The sequence below is a fragment of the Melopsittacus undulatus genome, chromosome 2 (genome assembly GCF_012275295.1).
Source record: "Melopsittacus undulatus isolate bMelUnd1 chromosome 2, bMelUnd1.mat.Z, whole genome shotgun sequence".
Lineage (NCBI taxonomy): Eukaryota > Metazoa > Chordata > Aves > Psittaciformes > Psittaculidae > Melopsittacus > Melopsittacus undulatus.
Genome location: NC_047528.1, coordinates 26,353,234 through 26,367,788, shown reverse-complemented (window position 1 = coordinate 26,367,788; position 14,555 = coordinate 26,353,234).

Here is a 14,555-nt window from a genome sequence, read left to right as displayed (position 1 = left end):
TCCCATTTAAAAGTCAAACACCTCTTCTAAAGCAGGCTTTCAGGTAGATTTAGGATCACAGATTCACTTCTGAAAACCATCTGGTCTTGGCTGTATCTGCGTTCAGCTTTAGTTCCATCACTTACACAACACAAGATGCAGTAGCACTTAAACCTTGAGTGCCAAATTCAGGCATACAATTGTAACAACATAATTTAAGTGTCTGCCTGATGTTTAGTGTAAGTACTATTCGTGTCTTCCAGACAGTTTCCCTAAACCAGGATGGGGGCCAGTGAGGGGAGTATAACCCACAGACTGGTTTTCTTCAGAAACAACCAGCATGAAAATGAAACAAGGCACCAGTTGGGGCTCATACTCTACCAGGAGCCCAGAGACTCCTTCCAGAGTCACTTGACTTTCAGTCAATGGTTTCAGACTTTGTGAAATTGCATCACTGGAGGTGATCAATGGATCACAGTCACCAGTGGGCATCAGAGACCCAACTGCCATAAGGACTCCACTTCCTTATGTGTTGCATGTCTCTGTCACAGAGTTTTACAAATGCTGACTTTTCCAGTAGCATGACCACAATTATTAGATCTCTTTGGGCTTTTTTTTTTCTGATGGTAAGAGATGGTAAGAGCAAGAAGAATACCAAGAATTGTACAAAGCAAAGGCACAATTTTTTCAATTTTATGTCTATACAGAAGACCTCACTCTAGTAAGAGAACAGATCTAAGCAACATCAGTATTGTTACCCATTAGTTCTGCACTCCTAGACATATCTGCAGAAACCCAATGACTATTATTTTGATGACAGTTGAAAGAGTGTTTGCAGACTTGTGGAACAAAATGATACAATTGAGTCAGTTTCTGTGAGGTAGTAATGATGTTCTAATTGAAAAATGTACTCTGGTATAATTATCCTACATCCTTATAAGCCTGCCACAGGAGCGTGGTAAAAGCACAAATGGGAATATTTTTACCGTGCCATGTGAGAAGAGGCTCTCAAAGTTTTATTTGTATCACTTGATGCACATTCAGGAGACAGAAAACTCATAAAAGCAAAATGAGTTTCTGGTTTGGTCTGGTAACCTCTTGAGGCAGGATCCAGAGGAAGCTTTAGCCACCTAAATCAGAGACAGACTTGAGGTAGGACTCAAAGCATGGGTGCCCTGTGCCCTAGTATGCATTGGGATATCTCCCCTAGCCTGCAGCTCCTGAAAGTCTCCTATGTGTTATCTTCTGCCAGACCATCTGCAGATAGGTTATATATTTATGAGTGTCTCAAGTGCCCATCCTGTCACTGTGCCCTGCAGGCATCACGCAGGCATGGGACGCTCCCTGCTCTCTCCTTCCTCACACAGAGCAGAACAATGTTGCCATTAGCAGCATTGCATTCACAAAAGCCGCTGGGGCCTTTCCTGGCTACAGCAAGGGATAGGCAACCTCATAATATATTAATAATCAAGAGGCTTTTATTTATCAGACAACCTGCTCTCTGCTGTGGAGCTGGAGGCACGGTGTAATAAGTCATAATAAATCTAATAAAACTGTATAAATAAGTAACCAGCTTTAATCCTAGCTGTGAAATCATCAGGTAGATTAGTGAACAGAAAATTAGGTTCTTGTTTTCTCTTCATTGCTCAAGATTTGCATGGTTCTGGAAGCTGTACATTTTAGGGGGGGGATCTGTGAAGGGGCACGAGACTCAGCCAAAGGCCAAAGAGATGAGAGTGCTTCGAGCACCAGAGGAAAAAGGGCAGAGTCTGTCCCCAGGCTGGCTGAAGCAGTACAGTGCCAAAGGCTGGTCCTGGCAGAGCCCCTCTCCAAATCAGCAGCACCTGGAGTCACAGTGGGAAATCATAGAATCATAGAATAGTTAGGGTTGGAAAGGACCTTAGGATCATCTTGTTCCAACCCCCCTGCCATGGGCAGGGACACCTCACACTAAACCATATCACCCAAGGCTTCATCCAACCTGGTCTTGAACACTGCCAGGGATGGAGCATTCACAACTTCCCTGGGCAACCCATTCCAGTACCTCACCACCCTAACAGTAAAGAATTTCTTCCTTATATCCAATCTAAACCTCTGCTGTTTAAGTTTCAACCCATTATCCCTTGTCCTATCACTATAGTCCCTAGGGAAATGCTGTCCTTTGCCCTGCATGGCACAGGTTGACATTCAGGTGCCATTGCAGTTCATGCTGGCTGAGTCCTGGGCAAGGGTTTTCTGGTTTTCTGGCCACTTCACCAGAAGGCATTGGAAAAGCCACGAGAAAGTGAGGGCTTGCTGGCTGAGGTCATTTTCTGGAGCTCAGAGCAGAAGATAATCTAACTCTGCAGTTTCTGTCAACTCAGTGCCAAATAAGGCACTGATAAATCAAATCCTCAGATCCCCCATATTTAAGTGTGACACTTAACATTCCTGAGTCTTAATGAGACAACTGGTGCTGTCCCACCAGGTTTGGGCTTTGACTTCCCATTTAACTTCCTGCTGCTCTTGGGAGCATAAGGGGAGCATTTCCCTGCTTGGGTGAGCCCCCTGCATCTGCTGTGTGTCTGAAAGCAGCTTTGGCATCAGCCTTGCTGACATAGACAGAAGATGGGGAAAGAAGTGGAAAGGATTACAGAAGTCAGCAGCATGTGGGAATAGATGTATGCTGGAGAGAAAGTTGGCAGCAAGTCCCTCAGCAAGGGGAAAATAAACTTAGCAGTGTGAGTGTGTGTGTGTGTAAGAACAATGGAGGGCTCACACAGGGACTGGGATTATTAATATTCACCTGCTGAGTTTCCACTGCAGGTGCAGTTACAGGAGCCTCTAACAGAAAATCCTTGGTAACTGCAGTGCAACAGGTGGTCAATAATCAGCAATATTTTACAGAAGTGCAGAGCCAGTTCCCTCTGCTGAGCTGTGCCACAGGAGCTACAGATTTTCTTCCCTCTTGTGGAACTGAACTCAGATGCATCACGTTTTTCAAGGCTGATCTGTAAAGGCTGGTCTAGAGGCAAATCTACATTTGACCCTCTGAACCATCCATGAGCATGGGGGGAGAGGAGTGACAGTGAAAAGCATTCATCTGAATCAAACCAGGCACTGAATTTTTCTGTGGTATGGTAGCATTAGTAACTCATTCTCCTTCAGTACAGGATTTTAACATTGAAAAGGCTCAAGGACACAATGTAAGAAGCCTTTACAATTGCTGTTGAAGAGTCTGATGACTTCTGCAACTGTCAGGCATACTTAGGCTGTCACTCAACCCTGTCACTCAAGTTCAGTCCTTTGTGATCTGCTATAGGATAAGGCTGCCTGTCCTGTTTAATTTTGCTCAAGTGAAATTACGTACTATGTCTTTCCTAAAAAAAAACATGAATATTCATTGCTCAGTGAATAACAAGTCCATAAAAAAAGCCAGATGATTCAGCCAGGGTAGGAATGCTTTGCAACCTCTGTTATCATTATTCTATTATTACCATGTAAGCCAGAGATGAAAATGACCTATTAGACCCCTCAGTGCAACCTTCTGCAAATTCAGGACTCATGTGCTAGAGCTTTATCATTAGATGTTGAAAAGAACCATTCAGAAAAAAAGCAGTATGGAAAAAGCAGTTGTCACTTACTATATTTTAATGTTAAAAAGCCAATAATTTATCCCAGTTATTCAAATCCATGTGTCAAATTAACATTCATTAAACTAAAATTAGGTGCTCTTTCTCTTGCAAAGAACTTGAAGCACATGAAATGCTCTTAGGAGAGCTCCTAGTCTTTTCTTCTTTCACAGCAGAGCAGAACAGTGTTTCCCTGATGAGAGTGCTGTCAGTATAATACAACTGTGAAATTTAAAGCATTACACGATGCAGCACAGAGAAGCCAGAAGTTTAGCCAGAAAAATGCCTGTACCGATATGGGTTTAGACTGTTGGCAGCTCCCTTGAAAATACTCAGTTCACTTGGTAGCTTCATAATGGTCTCTGCTTGGGTGCACTGCTGGAGAGACACCACAGGCAAAAGACTTACTGGGGCTGTTAGGAGATTGGAGGGCACCTGCTCTGCATCCAGCAGCTCTGGACCAAGGATGAATTCCAGTGACAAAGCAAATCTCTACTAACTCTCTGGAGTGGCAAAGTAACAAGGAGAACAAATAAACTGCTCTAAGGGACAGCTGGGTTACAATTATCACCTCTGCAACATGCATGTAATGGCTTTTGAGATATGAAATTCAGAGTGAAAAAAATACATAAATAGATCTCTTGGAAAAGCACGTCTGCTGATCTGGTGTAGGTTGGATGTTAGAAACAGGAAATAATAGGCCATGACTGAAGAACTAAAGGCTTTTGAAGCATGGATTCACCTGGGGTGGAAGGTCCTAAAGAAGCTGCTAAGCCCAAGTGTGCCTCAAAAGCAGCCATAGCTGGAACACTTTGTGCAAACACGCGTCTGAGCTGTTCTGCTTCATTCCCAGCACTGTTGTTGCACTTTCTATCTAGGGCTTTGCTTATATTGTTGTTTTTTTTTTGTGATATCTGAGGTGAATCTCCCTAACTGCAGTTTTGAATTATCTGTAGTCCTATCCACAGTGGAGACAGTGAATAGCTCTTCCATTTGTCACATATTTGTCTGTTTGAAGCTCCACATTATCTTTAACTAAGTCTCCCTACACTAACTCACCCTAACTCCTATTAGCTTCCTTCACAGGCCGAGTGCTTTAGGTATCTGAAGGCTTCTGTCCTCCCTTCTGGCCCTCCTTCAAAAAGACTGGAGAATCAAGGTAATTTGTAGCATCCAGACACAACCCCTGAAGATGCTGGAAGTCCAGGTTGCAGTGCTTGTTTCTCAAAAGAGATTCGAGAGAGCCGGCTGAACTGCATGATTGCCTGTGTGTTCTTCTGCAGACCAATGCCACCACAAGAGCTCTGTTCTGTGCCCAAGAGTGTCTCAGCCCCATGTGAGTGGAGAGCAAACGTGAAACGTAGTGACACAAACTCAAGGAGAACAGGTACTGATGCAAGCTTATGCCATAATCAAGCTTCCTGTGGTTGCTAGTCAAATAAAGAAGCATTAAAGCAGAACAATTAGTGTAATTTCAAAGTAAATACAGGGATAAAACCCAAATACAGGGAAATGTGGTGAACCTGAACAACCATTATATGTTGGCAGTGCAATTAATTTAAAGTCAATGAACTGTGTGTGCTCAGTAAAGTTTTGAAGGCTTAGCAAGTCCTGCACAGAGTGATCTGACAAAGGGACACAGAAATCTGATGGACTGGCTGTGCTGCAGACCCAGAGATTACCCACTTTCTGCTGCAGGCAATGCACTCCTTGCACTTCCCTGGGCAAAAACATGGACAACATTACAGAAAATGTGTGTTAAGGCAGAAGGGCCCCACTTTATCTGCACTGGCCTCAGGAACAAGCCAGTGAAGATGCCAGTCAATCTGATATTGATATTTCTAGGTGATATTTAAGAGTCATTTCTCTCCAAGTTTCTGCTCAAGTGACTCACAGCAGGCTATTTTCTGCTCAAGGCCACAACAAAGGTGGAAATTATGGACTGTAGCTTTGTGCTAGAAACACCTAACAGCCCAAAGCCCAAAGTGTCTTACACTTGCAAGTAGCAACTCCCACACAGAGCAATAAGGAGATTGAGTCAGTCATGCCAAATCAGCATAAACATTTGAGTGGGAGAAAGAATTAGCTCCTGAGCTCACTTGCACATATTTAAAATGCATCATTGTCATCAAAAAGCATTCCCAATGCAGCTGTGGATCTAAATCGTGGGAGAGGCAGAACATGGAAAATGGTAGAGTCATTTAAGTCAACTAAACATGTCTACATGTGTCATAAAGAGGAATGGTAAGAGTGACAGGAGGAAATCTAATTTACTCAGTATATGTGTGTGTATGTATGTGTGTGTGTGTATATATAGCTGTAATTTCCTATTCTGTGTGTCAGTCATTGCATAGGAGGCATGTCAAGAAGCTGGGAGGCAGGACTGTGACTCATGGAAATTAGAGCATCCAACCACAAATGCCAATGCTGCTGCTGTTCTGCCAGGAAGTCTGGCTGAATTCTTGAGAAGTCAGTGCAGAGGGTGTTGTGCAAATTGAACAAGAAGATAGAATCTGTGGCTGAAAATATCAGACGGGGGAGAAACAACAGCACCTTCACCTGTCAGAGATTAACATCTAATGTGGGTTAAAGGAGAGAGGAACCACAAAGAAACTGTATGTTTAAAACAATTCTAGAATCATATCAACCCACTAGACAGGATGCTCCAAGCTCCAAGCCCTGGCCAGCCTGGCCTTGAACACTGCCAGGGATGGGGCAGTCACAGCTTCTCTGGCAACCTGTGCCAGGGCCTCACCACCCTCACAGGAAAGAACTTCTTCCAAATATCTAACCTGAATCTACTTTCAGGTTAAACCCATTCCCCCTTGTCCTGTCACTACTTGGTCTTATAAAAAGTCCCTCTTGAGATTTCTTGTAGGACCCTTTAGGTACTGGAAGCTGCTCCAAGGTCTCCCCAGAGCCTTCTCTTCTCCAGGCTGAATGAGCCCTACTCATAGAGCTGAAAATCAACCTGTTTCTCCCTTTCTCTCTCTGTCTCTGCCTTCTTTTAGTCTTTTCTTTCTTTCTTTTTTTTTTCATCTTCTCATATTTATTGATTAACCTGCAGCATGATCTGCAGAAAGGGAGGGAATTACAGATTCTTGACATTCGGGGATTTAGGAAAGGTTTTGGTCCTGATCCAGCAATTCATTCACTCTATGCTGTCCCTCAGAGTACCTGAAATGCTTCAAAGTCCCATAGAAATACATATTTAGAATGAAAAGAGGGATTCCGCTACATGGTTCACAGGCAGTATGAGAAGCGGGCGAGGGGAGCACTCAGATGGTGAAGTTGAGCACAAGCTGATACAGTTGATGATATGGGCTTTTGTCAAAATAAAATGCAGATTTGTGCCTGGGATCTTCAGAAACCCTGGTAGCAGGGCTGGAGTTGTGAAGATAAACACAGCTTGTATTTTGGATCTTTGGGTTTGCAACACAGGACATAGGACCACCAAGCAAGCAACCAGCTTCCCTTGGCTTCCTCTTTTTGTGATTTCTGTGTGTGTGCCAGGGCATGTGTGTGTACACACTGACACGTACTGAGAGAGAAAAGGTGTCCAGGAGCTGGTCAGTGTGTGCAATGCAGGCAGAACACTGTGCCCCTGCCCTAGCCATCCCCTGCACTGCCTCTGCTATTAGAAACGTTGCTTCAGTCATTAACAGCAGGAGCTGTGCAGTAACAGACTTACCACAGTGTTAACGCTGTGGAAGCAGGTGACCTCACCATGGGGCTGTGACAACATACTTCTTATGCCATCACCTTCATCAGCATCTCGCACTTTGCCATGCTGCTCAAGAACAGGATGGGAAAATCAATTAAAGAGCATACTTCTTTGGTCTGAATGGAAACGCTACTGTCCACCCTCCACATTTTTAACGTGAATTAAAGCATCATGATGTTGTTATCCCTCAGCACAGCTTTCTGAGTGCTTTGGCGTGGGAGCTTTGCAAGCAGAATTACTGTTATTATTATTATGATTCTTCATGTGAAAGCCACATTTCCAGAGCTCTGGCTCTTATCTAGCCTGAGAACACTGAAATAGAAATTGGGTTGAAAAGCTGTTATTTGGCTCCTCACCCTGCCAGTAAATTTCCAATTTATGTATGGGTTTTCTTCCCTATTCTTCCAGATCACTTCAAGTGTTTGTGGTCTGACTGCTGTACTGCAGGTGGGAGGGAAGACATGTGAACCAAAGTAGCTTCTCGCTGGGAACACAGTGGGTGCCTCTTTTGTGAACATGCTCTCTCCCTGCTGACTCACAAAAAGCAGCTTTCCTTGCAGACTCTGGCACAGTTTCAAGCTACAGCACAAACACGTGAAGTCCCACTGAAGAGAAAGGGGTACACCCCCTGGTTGCTATTTACCTGTCATACATACACTTAATTTTTGAAGTGACCTACACTGGTTTTACATTGCATCACAGTACACAAAATCATCTTCTTCTCAGTGGCACTCAGATTTGCACCTGTGCAACTAGCAGTGACATTTGATTTAAAAAGCCAGCCCAAACAGCAACCTGATGGAAAGTCATTAACACTGTGAAATAACTGAGAGGTGAAGAAGCGATTCTATGACCTGACCCTTTGCGCTGATCAACTGGGGAGCAGCATTTCCTTGGGACCAGATGCAGTCAAGGACTGATAGAGGTGGAACTGATTAATTGGGCAGATATCACTTGGAGCACCCAAGGAGGAAGAGAGGGAACTTGTGTAAACTGATCTTCTTTCTAATGAAGGCATAAATAACAGAGCCTGAAAGCATCCCTCCACAGGGAACCATTAGCCCTGTAGCAGCCTGCTGAAACCCAGCAGCAGCAGGGTTCTTTGCACTTCTTTGGTACTTCTATATTTATGTGGTATACATATATGATGTATGGTACTTCCTATTCAGAGTGTGCCATTTACCCCACAGTTCTCTCAAGAGCTGTGCAGGATGTTATTGCCATTTTAAAGAAGAGGACACAAACAGAGGCTGAGAGGTTAAGGATGAAAAAGGATTTTGTGGCAAATCCAGGAAGAGAACTTCTTTGAGATTTCCACCCCATCCATGACACCAGCTGCCAACAGCACTTAAAACACCCACTGATACCTTTCATAAAGCATGATGACAACTGAGCATCCTATTCCATACCACTGGCTCTTACAGCTCCTGGCACACGTATCTCTGTGATAGATAAAAATCTGGTGCTTTTTACTTTTTGACCCACCCTGTTAGCTGACATTTATCAATTGGGAACTTACAGTATATCACAGATTAATAGGTTCCACCTCTCTCCTTAGTCTCATGTTTAGACATTAATTATGGCATATTGTTAATTTCCATTTAAACAGGACAGTTTCTTGCTAATTCAGCTTTTTCATGAGCCTGAATCAGGTTTTCAACACCTGGAGTTTTCTCTTGCCAGTCCAAGGGTGCCAGCTAGCTGCAGCCCACTCTGGAGTCATGGTCCACGGCTTTCCCTGAGGAGTCTTTTGCAGAGTCCTGCTTTCCAGAGCACAGATCGCTTGATTGAGGGAGTAGTGATGCTTCCCTCCTGCAGGCCCAGTTCTGGAGAGGACTGTAGGGTTTTTCATGTGCATTCGTGGCTGGGTGGGTTCGGGGTGGCAAGGAGCAGCTCCTGGTGCTTTTTCTCAGGTCTTCACACTTAACTTGCCCCACAGAACATACAAGGAATTTGCTACTCACCTCTTGGGTTGTGTTCCAGGAGATCTTAATTGTCATTTCAAGACCCCAGCCCTTGCACTGAAACTACACTATAAACCTTAGGTCTGGACTGAGATCCAGAGCTTCAAACATTGATATTCAGGCACCAGTGTGGTTAATGTCACTGCGCATGAAATTCCTGCACATGTCCACAGGTCTGGGCTGGGATGGCCTGTCTGACAGCAGACAGATGGCTCCCAGAGGCATTTCAGAGGCATTTCTCAGGGCATGACCATGGTCACCTTCTCCACTCCTTGGATGCAGTCACAGTGGAGGCCACAGAAACAGCACTAAGAGCAAAGCAGTGCTGTACAAACCTCTTAAATGTGACACAGTGATTTCCGATTTCCAGGCTCATGTTTGACCAAGTGATAACCCCTGACTTCAAACACCTACACACCGTTAAACCATACACTTAACACGTTCACACACGATGTGCTCATGTTCTTACTGCCAGCAATGGGGCCAATGTCTCTCGTGACAACCATGACAAGAGGAACGTTATTTTTAACCCCATCACCTTTGATAGCATACTGTTGATTCCCACATTATGGGAAACCTGTGGGCTGGACTTCCTACAGAACAGCTCAGCTATCAGGCAGAGGGCTGTGGTCCAGCAGCAGGATACACTGCTCTCACCCCTTTGAGACCCACTTTGGTAGCAGGAGCCAGCAACTTTGTCCCCCTGGACCCCCTGCTATACTTTGTCTCCTGTCCCTGTCCCATCTCCTCCCCTTGCTGGAGCTGCCCAGCCTAGCTCAATCCCAACCTTCCTCCTCAATGCATGGCAGGCTGCCTGGAAGCAGTAGCAGGTTATCATACCACCTATAGATACATGCTTTGAGAAACAGAGATAAAAAACCAACAAAATTAAGCAGGCAGAAGTGTTGGCTGGAAAGGGAGGACACTTCAAGGAAAACCCAAACGGGTGGCAGCTACGGTCAGCACAACCCTCCTCACTGTGCCTGTTTCCCACTGAACAACGAACAACAGTGACAAAAACCTGTGATGTTTCATTGCTAGAATGGCTTCTGATTTAGGTAGAGATGTTGGACTCCTCAGTTTAATGCTGGCATGTGAAATTATCAGCTTGCAGCCTCAAGAACAGAGACAATAACTGGTGCAGTACACATTGTCAGTGCTGCTTATTTTTAGACTCTTGTAGGCGTTTGTAGTCTTTTCAAAGTGCCTTGATGATTTTTTATGTGTTTTCCCAGCAGGAATGAAGCTTGCTTCCTGAGCTGGGGTGTAATAACCAGTGTGCAAAAAACAATGACCAAGTGACTGTTTTCCCCCCAAGTCGGGGCAGATTCTAGGGACACAAGAGCAATTCTGAGGCTGCACAGCCATTTCTTCTGCTTTCTCTCTGAAGGTGAGATCAGCCAGAAGTACTCTGCCCATTTTACCATGCTCTCAAGCAACGATGTGCTTCTCAGGGGTTGCAGGAAGATTTCACTCACAGATGTTGAGGCAGGGGCTGGTTTACTCCCTTGCTTTCCCTAAAGCAGCAATGTCCCTGGAACAGCATTGATTGAACTCAGATGCTTTAATTTCACTGAATAAGAAAGCCTGTGAAATAATGCTCTTAGTGGGTAGCAGGCTCACAGTACCTATGAGATCTGTGCTGGGTGGTTCAGAGAATGATGCTGGTGTTCCACAGGACTGTGGCAGGGCTGAGCCAAACTCTGAATGACCAAGGAGCCATGTGAGAGCTGGAGTGTATAATCACACCCACAGAGAGATTCAGACCTGCCTGATACGTACGCTTTGAAAAGTGCTTTTTCCTCAAAGGTCTCTAAAAGCTGGGTGAAATTTCTAGCACCATCTCCTGCAGTGGATGCTTTTTGTGGCCTGAATCTGGGCTCCTCAAATGGGGCAGGGGGGAGTGTTCAGGAGATACAGAAGGGAAAAACAAATCATCTTTTAATAGAGTCAACCAATTCTTAGACCAAACATGCGTGCCTGGCTGTGCATGCACATTGCCCATATTTATTTTTGGCTGATGCATAGAGAGCCCTGGGCTTTAGGAAGATGGTATTGGAAGACAGTAGAGGAAGATTTCAGGTGCCTAAATTGGCCTGTACAGAGCAGCTGGCACTACCAAGATGGAAACATGTATGTGCACAGGGTTACAAGCACTGCATTTTCACTGCATTGTAATTTGATGGCTCCAAAATGTGTGGTGGGATCACTAAACTCTAATCAACACTCCCCAGCCTGTCAGTCCACCTCATCTTTGGCTCTCTTGGGAGAGAGGGCTGCCAGCAATATGGTTCTGCTCACTTCTGTCAAGGTGGTTTTACTGATATGAATGAAATGTGCCCTGTGATGTTTGGAAAGGGCTTGGACATTGTCTGTATTGGGTTTAGGTGGCAAAGTTTTGGTAGCAAGGAGGTTACAGGTGTGGCTTCTGTGGGAAGCTGCTAGAAGCTTCCCCATATCTGATAGAGCCAGTGCCAGCTGTTTCCAACATGGCCAAGGCCGAGCCCATCAGTGACAGTGGTGCCACCTCTGGGATAACATATTTAAGAAGGGGGAAGAAACCTGTGCAACAACCTGCAGTGGGAGAGAGGAGTGAGAATATGTGAGAGAGACATCCTGCAGACACCAAGGGCAATGCAGAAGGAGGGAAGGAGGTGCTCCAGAGCAGAGATTGCCCTGCAGCCCATAGTGAAGTTAAAAAGGTCTGTGAAGTCTTGAGGGGCACAGATGTAGCAGTTGCCACTACCACAAAATTCAGACACGAACAGTATTCCCTGGTCTAAGTGGTCAGCATTTCCTGGCTTCTAGAAATCTAATTTTAATCACAAGCCCTTTCCAAGTCTTCAGATGTTTGAAGTATGTGACCATGAACATAGTGCACCAGAGAAAACCTTAATTCCCCTTTACCCAAGTTCTGCTGCAGGGGTTTGCACTGAGTGACATCCCGCCAGCTATTTCTAAGAGACTAGAAGTGCCTTTTAGGTTACTGAACTGTGAAAATCCTCCCACACTAAAGGATCATTTCCGTAACTGTGAGGGACATCAAACACCACAACCAGCTCCACTGTATGCCCACAAAAAGAAAAGCCAGCACAAAGCAGGCAAAGAATGAAGCATCCACACAAAAATCATGCTACTGTTGCGCAGTACCAGGTCCCTGCTCCCAGTGGCCACATCAGTTCCAAGGCTGGAATGAGTCAGGGCCATGCAAGGACATTGAATACAAGAAAGACAAGAAACTCATTATGGAATCTGAGTGTCCAGTATTGCATTTGCAATCAAAGGCAGAGATCACCTGTAGCGTGATTTTTCTCTCATTACCCAGGGTCAGCCAGAAGAAAACAGCAATGAGAGACAAAATCAGTCTCTTGCTGCTTTTAAACATCAGCCACAGTCTCCACAAGGAGCCGGAGAAGCAGAGCTCTCTTATTAAACTGTAAATTGCTGGTGCCATCTCTAAGGGATGACATTGGACTGTTTGCATTTCACTATATTAGATTGGCATTATCCTTTTCTTTTTTTCACCCAGTTTGACTAAAGAGCTGGATCCTGACTGCTTGTACCAGTTAAAGTCTTCAGCACATGAGGAGAATGCCCAGCCAGCCATGCTCACCTGTATCTCTATGATAAGGAATTGCTGCAGAGGTGGGATCCCTTTCCTACCCCAAAACACTCACAAGAAGCAGGACTGGAAGCTGGTTACTACCCTAACTAGTACTGGTAGCTTCTGCTGTTGTTGAAGAGAGCCAACCGTATTCTGGGCTGCATCAAAAGGAGCGTGACCAGCAGCTCAAAGGAGGTGATCCTGCCCCTCTACTCTGCTCTCATGAGACCTCACTTGGAGTATTGTGTGCAGTTCTGGTGCCTTCAACATAAAAAGGACATGGAACTGTTAGAACAAGTCCAGAGGAGGGCCATGAGGATGATCAGGGGACTGGAGCACCTCCCATATGAAGACAGGCTGAGAAAGCTGGGGCTGTTCAGCCTGGAGAAGAGAAGGCTGCATGGAGACCTCATAGCAGCCTTCCAGTATCTGAAGGGGGCCTATAGGGATGGTGGGGAGGGACTATTCATTAGGGACTATAGTGATAGGACAAGGGGTAACGGGTTGAAACTTAAACAGCAGAGGTTTAGATTGGATATAAGGAAGAAATTCTTTACTGTTAGGGTGATGAGGTACTGGAATGGGTTGTCCAGGGAGGTTGTGAATGCTCTATCCCTGGCAGTGTTGATGCCATCCCAGAGTTGTTCTAGTGGGAAAGACCAGAGGAAGAAATCATTCAAAAAGGGAAAAGCCATGTAAGCACTTTCTAAAGAAAAGTGTGTGGTTACCTAGAAAAAACATTCCTCTGCTATGCTGGTGAGTGTTAAAGAAAGCCTGCGGTGCTCATCATGACAGTGCCCCCTAATGCTCCTCTACATTGTGGTGTCAAAGCCCAAGACCTTCTGGGCTCTGAAACAAGGATACAGCTGGGTGATGTAGCAGAGAATGGGCTGAACTGTACTGTTTAAAGGCAAACTAGCACATTCAGGCAATCCTTAAATAATGCCTGGGGATCCAGATGAAGACTGAGGGGCTGCACACTCCTGGTTGGAGAAGCATGGCTAAGCTCCATGATCATCAAGCTTTCAGGGAGTGAGTGTCCCTGCTAGAAGTGTGAGGCCTCCAAGTGTGCTGGGAAGAACAGAGGCAAGCAGGTCTGTATCACTGAGTGCTCCCTCCCACAACTGTGGTCTCGTAACACGTTACTCTTTCACATTAGATCTTTCTTAGCAATGAAATGACGTGGAGGAAATGGTTGACATTCATGACCTTTTGTCAGTTCTCAGCTTCTGAAGGCAGGGACAAGCAGCACATTCCTGTACAGCAACAGGAGTGGCTTTGGGAAATGCTTATTCCCAACACAGTGCCACATGGTCCCAGGCACAGGACCAGCCATGATGGCAACAGCACATCCAATGTGAACAGAAAGACATGATGTCTACATGAGCTTTTGTGGCTGAAACACATTCTCCAGATTTCTGAGGCCATGGGGAATGTTGGCTTCTGGCTCTCCCTGTAGCCAAACCAGTCTCGTTGAGTAGAATAGCCATCTCCCACCTCCCTGGTAACTGCTTCTGTCGTAAATAAAGTTGGGGCTGAATAACACCGATAAGGATAGCTTTCCTCAATTAATTATCTTCAAAAAGAACTGGGATTCAGCCAAATGCTGAAGTCAGAGGGAAACTGGAGCTGGGCCATGAAGCAATGGAAAAGCTTTACCAGCACTTTAAGAG